The sequence below is a fragment of the Garra rufa genome, chromosome 12 (assembly GCF_049309525.1).
Source record: "Garra rufa chromosome 12, GarRuf1.0, whole genome shotgun sequence".
Lineage (NCBI taxonomy): Eukaryota > Metazoa > Chordata > Actinopteri > Cypriniformes > Cyprinidae > Garra > Garra rufa.
In genome coordinates, this window is record NC_133372.1 from 22,294,572 (window position 1) to 22,313,854 (window position 19,283).

Sequence of the window (19,283 nt, forward strand, 5' to 3'; positions counted from 1 at the left end):
CAGCTTCGTAAAAAATAGCCTAATGGAAGCGCTGTAGATTTGCTGTATATAGCTACTAAAATATGACACACTTTAATTTACTGCCGTTTTTTTAACAAAGATAGTGATTGATTTCATGAATACAGGAGCCTGTTTTTTTTATTGTCAGAATAGTTCATAACAAATACAAAAATAATACAAATCACAAACATTTGCAGTCAAGACTGTGAATAAAAGACAAGTGTGGAATGTAAGCCAGATTTGGCCCAGACCCTGGTACTATCTGGGAAGCAAAGCTAAATTCTATTGTAAATTTGTTAACTGACAGTAAGAATATATAACCGAATCAAGTGGCTATTTTCGTTTGCAGAAGGTAAAACACATTAACATAAATTGTAAGTCTTTGAGAGGAAAAATTAAACCGACAGGTCACAGCGGCCTAAGTCACATTTTATTATATTCTGAAATAAACAGGCCTACAGCATAATGTTATAATGTTTTGACATTATTTCCCTCACACCACAACAAATCCTTTAACTTTAACCAAATTCAGAACAGAACAATGATGGAATAAATAAATAAATACATTTGCCTAAACAATCCAAAACAAATTAAATGCGAAACTGAAAGTAAAGTTGGGCTTATGTAGACTACCTCTCTCGCCACAAATACAAATGATCCATTTCTGCAATGTATTTGAAGCGAAATTGTTATGCATTGGGTAAGCTTTACTTCATGCATGTCGACATAAAATATCATGATGAGCAAAAATGTGACCGGTGGTCACGCTGAACTGCATGTAATACACACTATTTAAACTGACTAGTGTAACTTTTGGGTGACTGTGTTTTATTTTTCAAATGAACAGGCTGCAGTGATAGTGTGCGCGTAATAAGACACCAGCGCGATCAAACAGCTGAATGGCATATTCTGTCATTTTGGTCATACCGGTAGTAACGACGTAATTCGATACTGCAAAGTCCAAAGCAGTTTGAAGTATCAAGAATATTAGCAAAGATTATTATAATTCGTTTGTTTTTGCTAAGAACGAACCGAAACATTTGCCTTTCGCCATGAATTTGACACCCACACCCACCCACTCCCCATCTCGTACTCCAGGTTTGAGATCTTCCCAGAGCACTAGCCCGCTTCAAAGACTAAAATCAAGGCGCCCATCACTAGTTCTAATCAGTGTTTCCCCTACCATTATCTTAGGGGGGCGCCCCGCCCCCCCAACGGCACCCGCCGCCCCCCTTGAATGTCAAGTTCATTTTATTTTTGATATAGCGTCAGATCACAATAGAAGTCATTAAGGTTATCTTTCCTATAGAACAGGGCTATACATTGTTCTTTTATTAAACAAACTAAATTGCCTTGTGTTATTTATCTTATTTACACGAAGGCATGCCATTTCTGTCTTTACATGATCGCGTGTTTACAATGTCTCATCTGCGAAAACACAGACGGGATCGCGGACTCCATTCATAAAAACCGAATCTACTATAGCGCGAAATGCCACGTAAATTCGTCGATTTTTGGATTAATAAATCAAAAGTTGGTCTGTTACTTCATTCAAATCGCGATATGGACTAGTGTCTGTGAAAACTGAAATGCAAAAAGACCGTTTCAGTATGAATCCTGCATGCTCCGTTTGCCTCTATACGTATGAATGGTGGAGACGCGCTTTTACTACACGCATATACTGAAGCACACGTGACGCTCCCGCTAATTTTGGGCATTTGCATCTCGCATGAACAGATAAACTCAATATCCAAAGCTGCTGTGAGTGTCACTTTTACCGTTTCATTTGAGAAAACTAGCATCATAACATGCTGTACACACACAGAAACTTCAAGGCAACCTGTCAAAATAAAAGTAACATGTAACAGAACATTAGTCTTGTATTACTTTTGTACAGTATAATGTAGTTGTTTATATATTCCTATTTAAATAATTGACATGAAACAATATATATGATAAAAATAAATATAACAAGATTAACCACTTAATTGTAGAAAAAATACTACAATTATTATTTAAATGTTAAATTATTATTATTTATTGATTTTAACAGTAAACCTCTGTTTGTTTGCCAAAAATTAAAAGGGTTTATTTTTCATTTGATTAAAAATAAATAAATGTTTATACTTTTAATTTGATTATGAGAAAAAATAATACACACAAGAATAAAAAAAAAAAAAAAAGCAAAAGTTGGTAGAGCCCTATTGTTCAAAATGTTAAAATAGAGAGTTTTGGACTTATTTTTCCACTGAATAAGTCTATAATAATGTTTTCGTTATTTCACAAAGTAGGGTAAAGTACCGGGGAAAAAAAAGTAACGTTGGCTACCGGCACCCAACACCCTAAGCCCCCCCCCCCCACACACTGGAAACCTAGGGGAAACACTGCTAATTCTACGTTTTGCATTGCGGATTATACAGTTTTCTGTTGCTATGTGGGCGCTCAGTTTTTTTCTGCCATTTAACGTTAGCTAAAATATAAAGATTCAGCGCTTCAACATAAGCAATTTGGTTGTGTCCACAACAAATGCCAAACTAAGACACACTTTTCTCATCTCCTCGAATGCAAAAAAAAAAAACATTAGCCTTTATAAATACAGTGCTGTATTATAAATACAGAAAACATGTACTTTTCAATCAACACTTCTTTATTTACCTCAAGTCTGCAAACACGCTGAGATGCTTCAAACTGCGCGCCGCACTTCATTCACAAGAGAGGCGGGAGGAATAATATGGTTTGACTGACAGTTTAACGAGCCAATGGCGTCACGAGGTTTAGTGGCGGTGGCGCCGCTTACTGACCCAGGATCAGTGATCCGTAGCAGTTATATTTACGATTCGATCTTAAAGTATAGAAAAATATATAGCTTGTAGCTTTTGTTGACGCTACCGCGCTACTTGATCAAAATAATAGCTTAGCTACTGAAAAGCTATTTGATTCAGAAAACAGCGACGCTACCAGCACGCTACTGAGAAATGTAGTTAAGCTAGTACTGCCCAACACTGCAGATCATATACATAATACATGTCTTTCTGAAAATTAACGGCTGTTACATGTAGCAGTGGTGGGAATTTGGATTCATCTCAGTGAGAATATTTCGAATCATTTTACAAGAAATCTTTTGCATATTTTTTACTCGTTCGTTCTTTCCGTAGGTTGCATCAGCAGGTGGCGATATGTGAGTGCACTGTTATCTGTTAAGAAGAGCCAGTCAATGAATTATTCCTTATTTCTTAATAAACAACTCAAACATTATTAAAACCTTCATCAAAAGTCATTTTTCGTTTTATTGTAAATACGTGTTATTAAAACATATATTTACAAATATACTAAAAGCGTTTATCTACTAAGTAACTAAAATGTATTGTTAAGACCTTGGATTCATTTCGGTAACTCGAATCTGTCAAATTCACTAAGTTTATTTTGTGTCTTTTGAACCAGTTATTAAATTATTCGATAATAAACATCACCGGTTATTCATTTTAATAAATACCAAACCTTGCGAAAGTATTCGTACCCCTTCATTTGTCTTCACATTTTATGTTACTGCCCTATGTTAAACTGCTTTAAATTACTTTTTTCCCACATCAATCTACACTCCATACACCATAATGACAAAGCAAAAAACAGACTTTTAACATCTTTGCAAATTTATTAAAAATAAAAAACTTCAATGATTCCATTGCATAAGTATTCATACCCTTATCTGGGACAGTTGAAATTTAGCTCAGGAGCGTTCATATTGCTTGTAGATGTTACTACACTTCGAGTGAAGTCCTCTCCTCAGTAAAGACACATGAAAACACACTTGGAATTTGCAAAAAACATCTAAAGGACCCTCAGACTGTAAGAAACAAGATTCTCTGGTTTGCTGAACCTCAATTCCAAGCATCATGTTTGAAGAAAACCAGCCACTGCTTATCACCTGCAGAGTACCTTTCCAAAAGTAAAGTGTGCTGGTAGTGTTTTTCAGTGACAGGGACAGGCAATTACATTACATCCATCTGTTTACAAGACAACAGTTGTAGTTAATTACATCACTTTGTATTTAACAGATTGAGATCTTCACATAATGCAATCATGATTATCACACACTGATAAAATCAAAAATTAATTTTAAATCCACATGGCATGTATTGGCTGCTTGTTGTGTAGTAGATCGGTGACTTTTCATTTGGTCACATGCTTTTTTTTGTGATTGAATGAATTAATAAATGCAAGTTAAATAAAATGAAACCCAGACTACATTAAGGGTATCAGTTAAATCACCCCAGAACTATTATAATATAAGTTTATTTACAGAAATGTCCTTAAAAGGGGAAAAAATCTGCCTATGTAAAAAAAACTTTACATATGTCACACCGTGCAGGGAGAGGAGCCAGGGAAAACACAGGAAACAAGATATAAACAAAAACACTGATTTATTCTAAATAAACAAAACAAAATCCAGGGGCAGACAGAAAACACGATGTAACGTTATCGACGGACAATAAAACTGAGAAAACAAACGACTTAAATAGGAGTGGCCCCCTCCATAGGGGAGGGAGGGTGGGCGCCCTGGAGACCGCTAGGCAGGGATACTGGGGACACAGGATACAGGGGCAGTCTCCAGGGTGGATCAGGGATCTCAGGAGGCCATGGCGGATCAAACAGTCCAGGAGGCCATGGCGGATCTGGGGGCTCAGGAAGCCATGGCCAGGAAAACAGTCCAGGAGGCCATGGGGGACCTGGGGGCTCAGGAAGCCATGGCCAGGTAAACAGTCCAGGAGGCCATGGCGTATCAAGGGGCTCTGGAAGCCATGGCCAGGTAAACAGTCCAGGAGGCCATGGCGGATCTGGGGGCTCAGGAAGCCATGGCCAGGCATACCATCCAGGAGGCCATGGCGGATCTGGGGGCTCAGGAAGCCATGGCCGGGCATACCATCCAGGAGGCCATGGCGGATCTGGGGGCTCAGGAAGCCATGGCCGGGCATACCGTCCAGGAGGCCATGGCGGATCTGGAAGCCATGGCCGGGCAAACAGTCCAGGAGGCCATGGCGGATCTGGAAGCCATGGCCGGGCAAACAGTCCAGGAGGGGGGTAGCACGCAGCGGGCTTGAGCACAGGGCGGCGGCCAGCAGACTAGAGCGCAGGGAGGAGGCCGGCCGCATTGGGCTGAGGACAGCGGCGGAACTTTGGAGGATGACTGGGGAATGGGGACTGGGCTGGTGGTTCGATCCGTTGAAACGGTATGTGGAGGTTCTCGGCTTATGGCAGGCTGGCGCGATGTGCTGTGTTTGCGATGGGGACTGGAAGATGAGACCGACCAGGATTTGAAAGTTCTTCAACTTCAAAATCAGATCTGTTTAAATATAGAATCAGGTTGATTAGCTCGATCAAGGGGAAATTACAAGAGGGAAGATCACAGCGAATGGTCTCATCATCCAGCCCCAAAACCAACACAGCGCCAAGAGCAGCCTCGTGCCAGCCTACCTGATGGGAGAGCTCGATGAAGTCCTCCACATATCGCTCCAACTCGCGACCACCTTGCCGCAGTCTCCTCAGTGCTGCCTCAGCCCGACTCATATCCTGTAATGGTCCGTCGATCTGTCACACCGTGCAGGGAGAGGAGCCAGGGAAAACACAGGAAACAAGATATAAACAAAAACACTGATTTATTCTAAATAAACAAAACAAAATCCAGGGGCAGACAGAAAACACGACGTAACGTTATCGACGGACAATAAAACTGAGAAAACAGACTACTTAAATGGGAGTGGCAGGGGGTGTAGTAAATTAACAAGACAGGTGAACCAAATCAAAGCTAATGGGAATAAACCAATAAACACAGAACTACAGGGGGAGACAAAGGGGTAAAACCAACTGAAGTCCATGTGAGGGGGGGGGGGGGGGGGGGACACTAGGAAACACTGAACAGAACTAGACACAATCCTGACAACATATTGTTTAGGATTATGGAGTTTCAATTTTACGTTTTGATTTCAAATACTTTTTTGTATAGTTTTGGTGTGGGTCACTATTTAATGGCCAAATGTGAAATCTAGGTCCTCAAACAAAACCACTGCATAGGCAGTATTTAAAAGCGTACAGAGGTTGCAAAGTCCTATAAAATAGCACTTTATCTAGAGATAATATGCAAAACATAGATATATGCTCCAGTGAATAGATCAATGACAATGTTGCAAAACATTAATAAGACCGCCATGAGTCAATCAGAAAGTGCATACAAACCTATACTTTCTATAACTGTGTGTATCTACAGTAAAAAGTGTGGAGTTATTGCTTAAGCACACGACATCCACTCTGTCTGCCCCATGTCATTATCCCAGTCTCAGAAAAGTAGGTGACATGGCAACTGCAACCTATCATTTGCTCTTGTGTGGCATTGTGGGAAATACTACTTGGAAATACTACTCTTTCAGTGTAGCAGTTTCATCATCATTTGGAATACAGTGGAGACATGAGGCCACCAAATCATGTGTTTTATTTCATTTATCTGAATGTTTTTCTTTAAGATACATGCAAAATATGGATAATAGAGCTTTTTTCTCAGGATATACACTGTATGGCTTATGGGAGTTATACATTTTTCCCATGAAATGAGCTCTTTCAGTTTTTAAGTCAATTAGTAAGTTGTCAAGAAAATGTTTAATCATTTTAAAAGCTTCCTTAATGATTTATAAGCATTAAATGAGTTCTGCAATAAGACAGAAAACATTTTCTAGAGCATGATAACTGCTATCAGATTTCAAGTGTTTTTTTTTTTTGTTTTTTTTTTAAGATAATAAACAGGCTCACACATAGTAACAGTTCATCATTACTGAAAGGTAATTGTAGCTGTCCTTAGGGAAAAACAGAGTAAAATCTTTAAAAAAGGTGCTTCCGAAGGTTCTTCACAGCGATGCCATAGAAGAACCATTTTTGGTTCCACAAAGAACCATTCAATCAAAGGTTCTTTAAAGAACCATCTCTGTCTTATCTTTTTTATAATCTGAAGAACCTTCTTTCACCACAAAGAACCTTTTGTGAAACATAAAGGTTCTTCAGATGTTAAAAGTTTATGGAACCATTTAGACAAAAGGGTTCTTCTATGGCATCGTGAAGCACCTTTATTTTTAAGAGTGTACATAAAGATTATATGATATATATTTTAGATGTGTAAATTCAGAGGGATCTAACAAATCAAGTATAGTATAGAGTGGTAATGTTTTGGGCTGTTTTTCAGGTATTTGAGGTCCATATTTTTAATGCAGATTTACAATGTGAAGATCAACTAGTTGCAGTAGTGCAATTTCACATCCACAAGATGGGGACAGATTCCTCTCCTTAACAGATGATCAAAATACTGTCTCTTTCAGTGCTTTGAGTTACTGTGAGTTTTTGGACAGAAATTGAAGATGAGAACTTCTTTTCCCAGTGTACAAAAATTCTAAAATCCATATCAAACAGTGCAAGATAATAGTGCACAGACTTAGACTGACCTACCAACCAAAGACATAACAATTTAAAGCTGCCGTCTGAAACTTTATTGTGTTCAAAATTGACTAAATTTATATAGTATGCGAATACATCATGAATCCATTTTCCAAACCGTATCTTACACCTATAATATGTTTTTATATTCAGGCTATTTTAGACTGATTCTGGTAGGAACCGCTGCGGAGTAGCCCAGCACCTGCGTGATTTGTCATAGACATAAACAGAGACAAGTAGGTCCGGCTACAATGTTCTTCCGCAAGATGCACGCAGTTCTGTTTCAAAACTGCTAGAGTGCCAAAAGTTATAGACTGCAGCTTTAATTCAAAAGGATAAGTTTTTATTCCATTGCTTACATGCAATACTGTATATATTATATAAAGTGATACAAAAAACTGCACATTTACTTACAGTAGTACTTACAAATCAGTCATATCCCACTGTTGCTAAACTTTATGAATTTCTACAGATATTCATGTTATGAATCTGGTTCCTGCGGTCCTTCTACTCACCTTTTGCTTACTGAACTCCAGCACCCATAATGCCTAGGAATTGATTATGGACTTGTCTGTTTCTTATCAGTGGGACTATTTAAGCTGCACTCATTCACACCCGCTAAGTGTTGTTTGCGTTTGCTCAAGTCTAAGTGGTTCCTTGTTTTTTTCCTGGTTTCCTTTTCTTGTCTTGCCCTGCTTATCTTGTGAGTTTAGGACTATCTTCCTGGATTATCCCTGTTTGCTACCTGCTCTGACCATTGCCTGTTATCGGATTACTCTTTTGTCTCACCCTGGATATTGTTGTTTGCCATTGTTTGACCCTGTCTATTCTGACTATGCTCCATGAAATAAAACCAGCATTTGGATCCCCACTCATTGTGATGTCTCTGTTACAATATACAGTCAAGATCGAAATTATTCATACCCCTGGCAAATTCTGACTTAAAGTTACTTTTATTCAACCAGCAAGTTTTTTTTTTTTTGACCGGAAATGACACAGGCTTCTCTCAAAAGATAATAAGACGATGTACAAGAGGCATCATTGTGGAAAAAATATTTCTCAGCTTTTATTTACATTTGAACAAAAAGTGGCATGTCCAAAATTATTCATACCCTTTGCAAACTGTCACAGTGTATGGGAAAATCCAAAGTTTTATACCATTCCAAATAGTCTTATCTGTATTAAAGCATCCTAATTACCCTGATTCATTGGGAACAGCTGTTTTAATCAACTCAACAGGTGAAAACAAAAGCTCTCTGCTGTTAGTTTGTGTCACGGTACACAGATCAGCTGCGTTCTCATGTCCCGTGATCTGTGTGTTTGTTGTGTTGTACGTCATGCTCGCACGTCAGCTGCCAATCAGTCCCGCACTCAGTGCTGCTCATCATCTCAGTCTATTTATACTCACCGTTGTCTCTCTTCCTCTGTCAGATGATTGTTCCCCGGACCTTGGCTGTGTGTGTTTGTTCTTTTGAGTTCGAGTTGGAGTCTTCGTTGGATGTTGTTCGTGTCTTCGTGTGTTTCACTTTCTGGATTATTCACTGCTCATCCACTGGACCCACCCGCTCAGGATTTCTCATCACAGCACCATCATCGACCATCTAGCCCCTGCCTCACCCATCCGAGAGACATCATCATTTATCACCTGCTTGTTTGTATTGTTCCGGTCACTTTCAATAAACTGTCATTCACCTGCATTTGCTTCCTCATCATTTCTACAACCCTGTCACAGTTTGTAGACAGTCATGGCTAAGACAAAGGAGCTCACTGAGGATCTGCGGCTGTGCATTGTGGCTGCTCACAAGTCAGAAAAGGGCTATAAGACCATATCTAAATGTTTTGAAGTTCCAGTGGCTACAGTGCAAAGTATTATTAAAAAATACAAGACGTTCCTCACTGTGAAAAATCTCAGAGGACGTGGTTGGAAGTGACACCTGTCCTGGCCAGGAGGATAGTGAGAGAGGTAAAAAAAGAAACCAAGGATCACCACTTAGGCAATCCTGATGAATCTGGGCTCTGCTGGTGGCAACATCTCAAGGCAGACAGTCCAACAGACACTGCACACCGCTGAGTTCCACGGACGCAGACCAAGGAGGACACCACTTTCCCAGATGCTCTATCAAGACAGTTCTCCCACAATGAATCCACTGAACCCGATAACATTATTCAGCCTGAACTCATTGTTAGCCCCATCCAGTGGGATATTGACACCTGGATCTGTGAAGCCACTCTCCAGGAGCCCGCTCCGCCGGAATGTCCAGAAGGCAAGATCTATGTTCCCAGCTCCCAACGTCAACACCTTCTGGACACAGTTCACCAATCTCCGGGCTCTGGACACCCAGGTAGCAGACGGACCCTCTCGCTCATTCAATCTCGTTACTGGTTGTCCAGTGTGACCCAGGATGTCATCAGGTACGTCCAAAGCTGCTCAGTCTGTGCCACTACTAACACTCCTCGTCATCTGGAAAGATGGTTCCACTACCCATCCCACAAAGACCCTGGTCCCATCTCGGGGTAGACTTTGTGACGGATCTCCCGGACTCCGAGGGTAACACCTGCGTGCTGGTAATAGTCGACCGCTTCTCTAAGGCCTGCAAGTTTATCCCCTTGTCAGGCCTTCCCACGGCAATGGACACCACCGAGCTCCTATTCCAGCACGTCTTCCGTCACTTTGGTCTCCCCGAGGAGATTGTGTCGGACCGGGGTCCACAATTCATCTCTCATGTCTGGAAGGCTTTTTTCAAATCACTTGGTGTCTCTGTCAAGACACCACTGGACTTACACCATTCCAATGCATACTCGGTTTTCAGCCACCACTGTTTCCCTGGACGGAGGAACCTACCAATGTTCCAGCTGTTGACTACTGGTTTCAAGAGAGCGAGAGAGTGTGGGACTCAGCTCATCGTCATCTCCAACGTGCCATCCGACACCACAAAGAATTCGCCGATGCCCGTAGAAGAGACAACCCAGTATACCATCCTGGTGACAAGGTCTGGCTATCTACGAGAGACATCTGGCTGAGATTACCCTGTCGCAAGCTGAGTCCCCGCTACATTGGTCCATTCGAGATCCTGAGGCAGATTAACGAAGTGACATACCAACTTCAGCTCCCACCCAGGTACAGAATCCATCCTACTTTCCACGTTTCTCTCCTTAAACCATATTTTCCCTCTGCCACAGAGACCCCGGGAGCTGAAGCTGAGCCTCCTTCTCCTGAAATCCTGGATCAACCCTCAGTTTACACCGTGCGAGAGATCCTGGATTCCCGACGTCGAGGCGGCCGGCTGGAATATCTGGTCGACTGGGAGGGGTATGGACCCGACGAGAGATCTTGGGTGGCCAGAGATGATGTCCTCGATCCCAACTGCTGACGGAGTTCCATCAAAGCCACCCTGAGTGTCCTGCCCCTCGTGGTCGGGGTCGTCCTCGAGGTCGAAGAAGGGCGTCGGGAGCCGCCCTTGGAAGAGGGGGTAATGTCAGAGTGCATCCCCAACCAAGCCTGCTAACCACGCCCCTCGAAGACACACACACTCGCTCACAATCACCTGAGTATTGAATCCACCTGTTTCCAATCACCACACTCCTATAAATAGCCGGACATTTCAGTCATTCAGCGTCTGGTCTACAGATCACTACCCTGGCTCATCGCTCTCCATGACTGTCTTGAACTCTGTGTGTCTCCAGCGTTTTTTATGGATTGGCTTACCTGTGCATTGGACTCATTCAGACAAGAACTATTATCTCAAAACCTGCTGCATATCGTTTACCAACTTGTCAGTAAACTTACCGTTGATGTTTTATACTTACCTTCGTGTCTGCCTCCTTGTATGCTGTGACAGAATCCTGACTTAAATCCAATTGAGAATCTGTGGAGGGAGCTAAAGATCAGGGTGATGGCAAGGAGACCCTCCAACCTGAAAAAGTTGGAGCTTATCGCTAAAGATGAATGGGAGTGGAGACATGCAAAAAGCTGGTCAGCAATTATAGGAAGCGTTTGATTGCTGTAATAGCCAATAAAGACTTTTCTATTGATTATTGAGAAGCGTATGAATAATTTTGACTAATTTGACTAATGCCACTTTTTGCTCAAATGTAAATAAAAGATGAGTAATAATTTTTTCCACAATGATGCCTCTTGTACACTGCCTTATTGTCTTCTGGGAGATGTCTGTGTCATTTCTAATAAAAAAAACTTGCTGGTTAAATAAAAGTAACTTCAAGTCAGAATTTGCCAGGGGTATGAAAAATTTCAGGCTTGACTGTATGTATATCTTGTGTATACCTTTTTTGTGTGAAATAATGTGTGATTTTATTTGCTGTTATAGCAGTTAAGATTATATATATATATATATATATATATATAGTCCTATATATTTTAGTGCTAAACATTGAGAAAAAATACTGCTGTGAGCTTTTCTGTTCTATTGAAGTTTAAATGCAAATAATTTAATGACTTCTGAGGTGTTTGAACTGATGGCATGAGTCATAAATAATTTGTGCAGTGATTTCAAATGCAATCAAACACCTCCGCAGTCTGAGCTGGTATCCGTTGATAATTTGGAATGTGTCAGTTTCTCAAGAACATTTTGTGTTTTTGTGGAAATCTTATGGATGAGATGTGCAAAACTGAAAAGGTTTAATAGGAGGTATGTATGAAATATAGCTAAATTAATGCCATTCTTACCCAGCCAAAATCTCCTGTCTTTTTGACTATATATAATTCTGATAGTATGACTAGTTTTATTTTTATATGGTTTTTATAAAAAAAAAAATCTGTATTTTATTTAATAACCCAAGTTTAGTTACACTAAGGATGCAAACTGAGTGGATTTCACTCTAGCTGGTTGACTTTACACTGGCATGTCAGGACGGATCTTCTTTTTTCCCTCCCCTTTCTCTACTTTTGAAGTCAAAACTGAACAATTAGGGAGAGAGTTGTGTGATGGAATCACATGGCATTCCCACTGTTAGGTAGAGTTAGTGTTGGCTGAGAATATCCGTGTATTGATTTTGCAAAGCATCAAGCGGTGGACAATATTTTAGTATTAAAAGCAGTGAATACAAACTGAGGTAAGTGGAAGTTTTTGATTAATAATTATTGTAATATAATATGAGAATATATGTTAGTCTTATTGTAATACAATAATGCAATAATGCATCTACTATATGGCTAATATCCAATATCAAGTGCATTTACAGAAACATTGATTCAAAACTGAAATGATGAGGTTTAAGAGATGAGAAACATTAGTGTGAAAGGGATGGATGTAAAATGTTTATATAACTAAATAAATACATATATACATAATAGTTTTTGCATGTTTAAAGCCATTTTAAATGTTTACACCTAAATATTTGTGTAACATTATAGTGTCTGGGGCTTTATTGCCATATTCACATTTCAAAGATGCATCTTTCTTATCTTCCATCTGTTGTGTCTTAAAAATGTTTAAAAAGAGATTTGACAAAGATTGCTTTGGGTTTGGGGCACACTGTCTGCATTGTTTCTGACGATCATTTCATTGCAGGAGAAAGTGGAATAAGGTGTTAAAAGACAAATGAGTAGTTACACTCTTAAAAATAAAGGTGCTTCACAATGCCATGAAGGAACCTTTTTTGTCTAAATTGTTCCATAAAGGTTCTTTGTGGCGAAAGAAGGTTCTTCAGATTATAAAAAAGGTTAGAAAGAGATGGTTCTTTAAAGAACCTTTGACTGAATGGTTCTTTGTGGAACCAGAAATGGTTCTTCTATGGCATCGCTTGAAGAACCCTTTAAAGCACCTTTATTTTTAGGAGTGTACTAGATGACTATTAACTGATATATATAAATTGTTTTATACCTTTGTAATACACCGGCAACCAACCAAAATCACAGATGATAATGCGAAAGCCACATCTGGAAGTTTATCAAAAGTAACTTTTCTACAAATCAAGGTAAATTCTAATATATAGAAGATGCACATAGAGTCATGCACACAAATACAAAATAAAACTGATAAAATGTCAAATATATGATGACCTGTTCTTCACTTTCGAAAAAAGTATTTTACTGTAAAATGCGCCTATATGAAATGTCCCATTAAATTTATTACAGCTTTTCAATGTATTTAGTAAGGAAAGTTTACTGTTAACCAATTAATTTATTTATTAAAAAATGCACTTCTAAAAAAATATCTTAAACTTACAGTGCACATTTACCTTAATAAAAGACATGAGGCATTGAGACAGTGGCTGAACTTAACCCACAAGCTCATCTTGCCCTACCCATAAAAAAACAATTACTTCATTACTGGGCATGTTGGTTTTTCCTACTTACAATCTTTTGGACATTCGTGAAAAGTGGGAAATTTCCAAATTCCATTGCAAGGGTGACTTAGTTAGCAGAAAGCCTAAGGCTATTATTACCTGCTCGACTCAATTTAGTAGGAATGTCTTAGATGATACAGTATAGCTGAGTTATAGCTGACAGCAAGCGGAGACATGTGTGACCGGATCTCCTGAGACGGGAAAAGTGGGAAATCCCGACAACAGCTCTTTTCACTGCATGATCCAGCTGTGCCCACAAAAAGGAAATTATTGGTGGGCTTGTGTGTGTGTGTGGTGTGTTGTAGGTTAAACATTCCCATTCAGATAAGTCAGCTATTAAGTACTTAAAGATAACATATTATCAGTGCACAATATCTTTCAGTATATGGCAATTTGTATTAGCACATATTTGACCTCTCACCCACATGGCCCTCAATGTACAGACACCTCAGGTGTCAACAAATTACTTCTCTTTATTTCTCAAATGAGGTCATTCAAAGCCCATCTGTACCACTATGCTGAATCATCACTTTCAGAGAGCACAAAGTTTGTCTGAGCTCTTATGTGCAGTCAGATCAGATCTCACCCTCTCTGTCTGGACCTTTACATGGAGTTAGTCCACCCAAAACATACCCTCATGCTTTTTTTTTAAACCTGTATGAATTTCTTTCCTCTGCAGAACATAAAAGAAGATATTTTGAAGATTGTTAGTAACCAAAATTTCAGTTCCCATTAATTGGTTTTTCCATTGTTAGAAAAAATGATGAGGATGTTGAAGATCTCAATTAAGATGTTTATTGCAGCATTGGAATGAACCCTGAACATCCTGTAACAGCTGTGGTCTGTATGTTAATTATGTTCTCACACCTCATTGTCTGAGATGGTTCTCGGTGTTCCACACCCATTCCTATTCTACAACTGGTCACCAGTTGCTCAGGATGTGATCGTCCCAAATGATCTTGAAAAACCATAACTGTTAACTTTCTTCTTCTTTATAATAATTAAGCCATTTTGGGAAACGAGCATGATCAAACATCTATTGTGGAGTGGAATCTGGGTCGGGGAAGACTATAATTTCTAGTAAGTCAATAGGAACCAAAACTGTTTGGTTACCAAAAGAAAGAAAGAAAGAAACCAAATGTAGGCCTAATTCACTAATGACCCCTTACTATAAAAGGTAACCAATTATCAAATACCACCATATATACCATAATAATCCAATTAATCTCATTGAGGTTTTTTTACCATCCCATATGCAAAGTAACACAAAAGGAAAGTCTAATATCAATAAGATGGCCTTTATTTATTGTGTACTTCAGCAAAACAGTGCTAAAACAATGCTAAACAATGCAGTAATTTCACAAGTAAATGTATTGAAATCATGCAATTAATGCATTATTTTTGCTAGTGGCCTCGCAATGAGTTGAGCTAGCAATGGTTTGCACATGTTTGACTCAAAACAAAAGTGATACTATGACAGTGGCAGTGGAATAAAGTTACCTTCTCTTGAGAAGTAGTATTACACGTTGGCATTTTTAAAAGAATACTTCTTATGAAAAAAATATTCTTTAAAAATATACTTAAAGGGATAGTTCACCCAAAAATAAAACAATGTCATTAATTACTCAACCTCATGTCATTCCAAACCTGTAAGACCTTTGTTCATCTTCGGAACACAAATACTCGGATAAAAATCCAAGAGCTTTCTGACCCTGCATAGACAGCAATACAACTGACATGTTTAAGGCCCAGGAAAGTATAAGGGCATTGTTAAAATAGTTCATGTGACACAGGGCTCGAAATTGCGACTAATTCTGTTATTAGTATGTAAGCTATAATAAGTTGTGTAGTTGTCTATAGCTCTGTATAATGCTTTAAAAATTCGGTCTCTATTTGCACTTTGAATATTGAGAGACTAGCCTACTTGATTATGGCTGAATTTAATGTTTGCAATGCGACTAAGAAAGAACTGTGTCGTTTATTTTTTGTTATTTATGTTGTTATTTATATTTGTTATATAGATTGTTTAAAAATGCAGTGGTTGCCTCTAATTTAAATGACTCTACCTGTAATAGAGAAAATAAACTTCTTGTTCATGTACTCAGATTTTCATTAATTCTTGTACCTTGCTTAGAGCATTAAAAAACAAATAAATAGACCATTTTTTATAATCATCTGCCAAAATCAACACTGACAATTAATAATAAATTCTGAAAAAAATAGCATTCTGCTCCCATCTGCTCTTCCTTACAGGCGTCCGAAGGCCATGCCAGGGCCAGATGGATACAGAGAGCCGTGTCCATGCCAAAACCTTCCTGCATTTAAAACCTACTGTCCCCCTAAACCCCCGCTTAAGGGTGAGAAATGGCGCAGAGCGACAGACTTTATTTTGAGGAGAGATGTCCAAGAGAAGGACCACCAATGCCAGGCCACCCAGCACTCCACAGTGGCACAAAACCCACACCAAGAAATTGCCACTCATGGTCTGATAGCTCCCCCAAAGATAAAACCAATCCCAAAACCTCGTTTACTGAAGACACAGTTCCATGTTGACCAATCACAGCCTGTCCACAATGGCAATATGAATTATATCATACCTGCATCAGGCCCAACTTGTTCAGGTACACATATTTTACATTTTTTTTAGGGAATGCTTTTTTTATTTCAATGTGTGACCCTGGACCACAAAACCAGTCTGAATTAGCATGGGGATATTTGTAGCAATAGCCAACAATACATTATTATACAATATGGGTCAAAATAATTTTTCTATTATGCCAAAATCATTAGGGTATTAAATAAAGATCATGTTCCATGTAGATATTTTGTAAATTTCCAATTGTAAATGTATCAAAACGTAATTTTTGATTAGTAATATGCATTGCAAAAAATTTTACTTGGACAACTTTAAAGGCAATTTTCTCGATATTTAGATTTTTTTGCACCCTGAGCTTTTAGATTTTCAAGCCATACATCAATGGAAAGCTTATCATTTTTTAAATTTGGCATATAAAAAAATACTCTTATGTGGTTCAGGGTCACATTTATAAACAATCCCACCAACAATGACTGAGCAAAACCAGTTATACACGGACAGCATCCTACTGTCATGACAGCAGATGTAAATCTGTGAACCACTGGCAAACATTCACCAATCTGTTTCCACAGATGGAAAGAATAATGGTATTCATTGGGAAAACTGGAAGAGTCATCCAAAAACTACCTCACATAAATCAAAACGTGTCCCTCCAAGCATTCCTGTACCTCCCAGACCTCTTCCCAAAGAGCCAGAGCAAATGATCTCCATGACAGGTGAGTGTTCACTTGCCATGTTTTGAATTTGTTTCTCATTGCTTTGTGACTTACAGGCATCTCACAAGCCAAATATCCACTAACCATCATACACAGTTGAAGTCAAAAGTTTACATACACCTTGCTGAATCTGCAAAATGTTTATTATTTTACCAAAATAAGAGGGGTCAAACAAAATGCATGTTATTTTTTATTTAGTACTTATCTGAATAAGATATTTCACATAAAAGATGTTTACAGTCCACAAGAGAAAATAATAGTTGAATTTAGAAAAATTACCCTGTGCAAAAGTTTACATACACTTGATTCTTAATACTCTGTTGTTACCTGAATGATCCACAGCTGTTTTTTAGTTTAGTGATGTCCCTTGTTTGTCCTGTACAGTTAAACTGCCTGCTGTACTTCATAAAAGTCCTCCAGATCTCACAGATTCTTTGGTTTTTCAGCATTTTTGTGTATTTGAACCCTTTCCAACAATGACTGTATGATTTAGAGATCCATCTTTTCACACCAAGGACAACTGAGGGACTCATATGCAACTCTTACAGAAAGTTCAATGGCTCACTGATGCTTCAGAAGAAAACACAATGTGTTAAGAGCCAGGGGTGTAAACGTTTTTGAACAGAATTTTTTTTTTGCTTAAATATCATTTTTTCATTTAGTACTGCCCTTCAGAACCTACAGAAGATACTGACATGTTCCCCAAAAATCAAAATAATTTAAATTGACCCTGATCTTCAAATTCAAAAAGTTTTCACCCTCCAGCTCTTATTGCATAATTTACTTAAGTTTTTCCTTCTGGAGCATCAGTGAGCATTTGAACCTTCTGTAATAGTTGCATATGAGTTCCATAGTTGTCCTCAGTGTGAAAAGATCTGAAAGGATCTGAAAATCATGTCATTGTTGGAAAGGGTTCATATACACAAAAATGCTGAAAAACAAGAATTTATGGGACCTGAAGGTTTTTTTTCTGACAGCAGGCAGGTTAAGTGTTCAGGACAAACAAGGAACTCATGAATAACTATCACAAAAAACAAAACAAAAAAAAAAAACAGTTGTGGATCATTCAGGTAACAACACAGTATTAAGAATCAACTTTTGAACGGGGTCATTTTAACAAATTCAACCTTTTATTTTCTCTTGTGGAATATGTGTAAACATCCATTATGTGAAATATCTTAGTCAGGACTGTACTAAATAAACAATACCATGAATTTTGTATGAATCCTCTTATTTTGCTAAAATAGTTAACATTTTGCAGGTGTATGTAAACTTTTGACTTCAACTGTAGGCAGACATTTATTGCCTTCATGTTTTGAGTCTAACACCGCGTCTACACTGGAACAACGTGACAAAATATAAAACTCACACGACAAATCCCAGACAGTAAACTGATGCCTCGTTCTACTTACAACGTCTGACACAAAGTTCAAATTGTTGACAACGGATACTTTGTCACGTCCAGTGTAGACAAAAGCTGTTGCAGCATGGCGCAAGTCTGCCAAATGCATAAATGTAAGAGTTTCAAGAAAAAAAATAACAACTTAATTTTTTAAAATTGTTGTTACACATGAATCACTACGATCTCTGGGCCTCCAAAAATAAAGACAGTGTAATAGTAGAAAACATTTGCACTTTGAAGTTTCTTACGAGAATCAGTATGTCAGCAATTTGAATGGAGGTGTCACAGAGAGGGTCAGAGACATGCGGATCCATATGCAGCATTTATTGAGAATGGTCAAACGGCAAGAGTAAACACCAGAAAACAGGAACAACGTAGGTAATCCGGGAAACAGTTCGATAGACAGGGAATGGTCGCAATGGCAGGAAGCAGGAATCGTCAACGGGGTACACAGTCCAGAGTCATACACAGAGAATCCAACACAGAGAAAAACGCTTAGAATTACGACCATAGGAACAATAAGACTTCGCAAGGTGGCTGTGTGTGTGAGTGGCTTAAATGCAGACAGTGTGATGAGGTGCAGCTGTGACCAGTAATCAGTAAAGTGAGAGCAGGTGAATGCAGTGATTAGAGCAGTGGCTTGTGGGAAATGAAGTCCATGATGTGTGGTGCAAGAGTTCATAATGACAGGATAGACCAGATACGTGACAGGAGGACACTAAATGATTTATTTCTGTTGGAAAAGATCCTGAGAATGATGTTGATGAGGGAGTTTATATGGATGTAGACT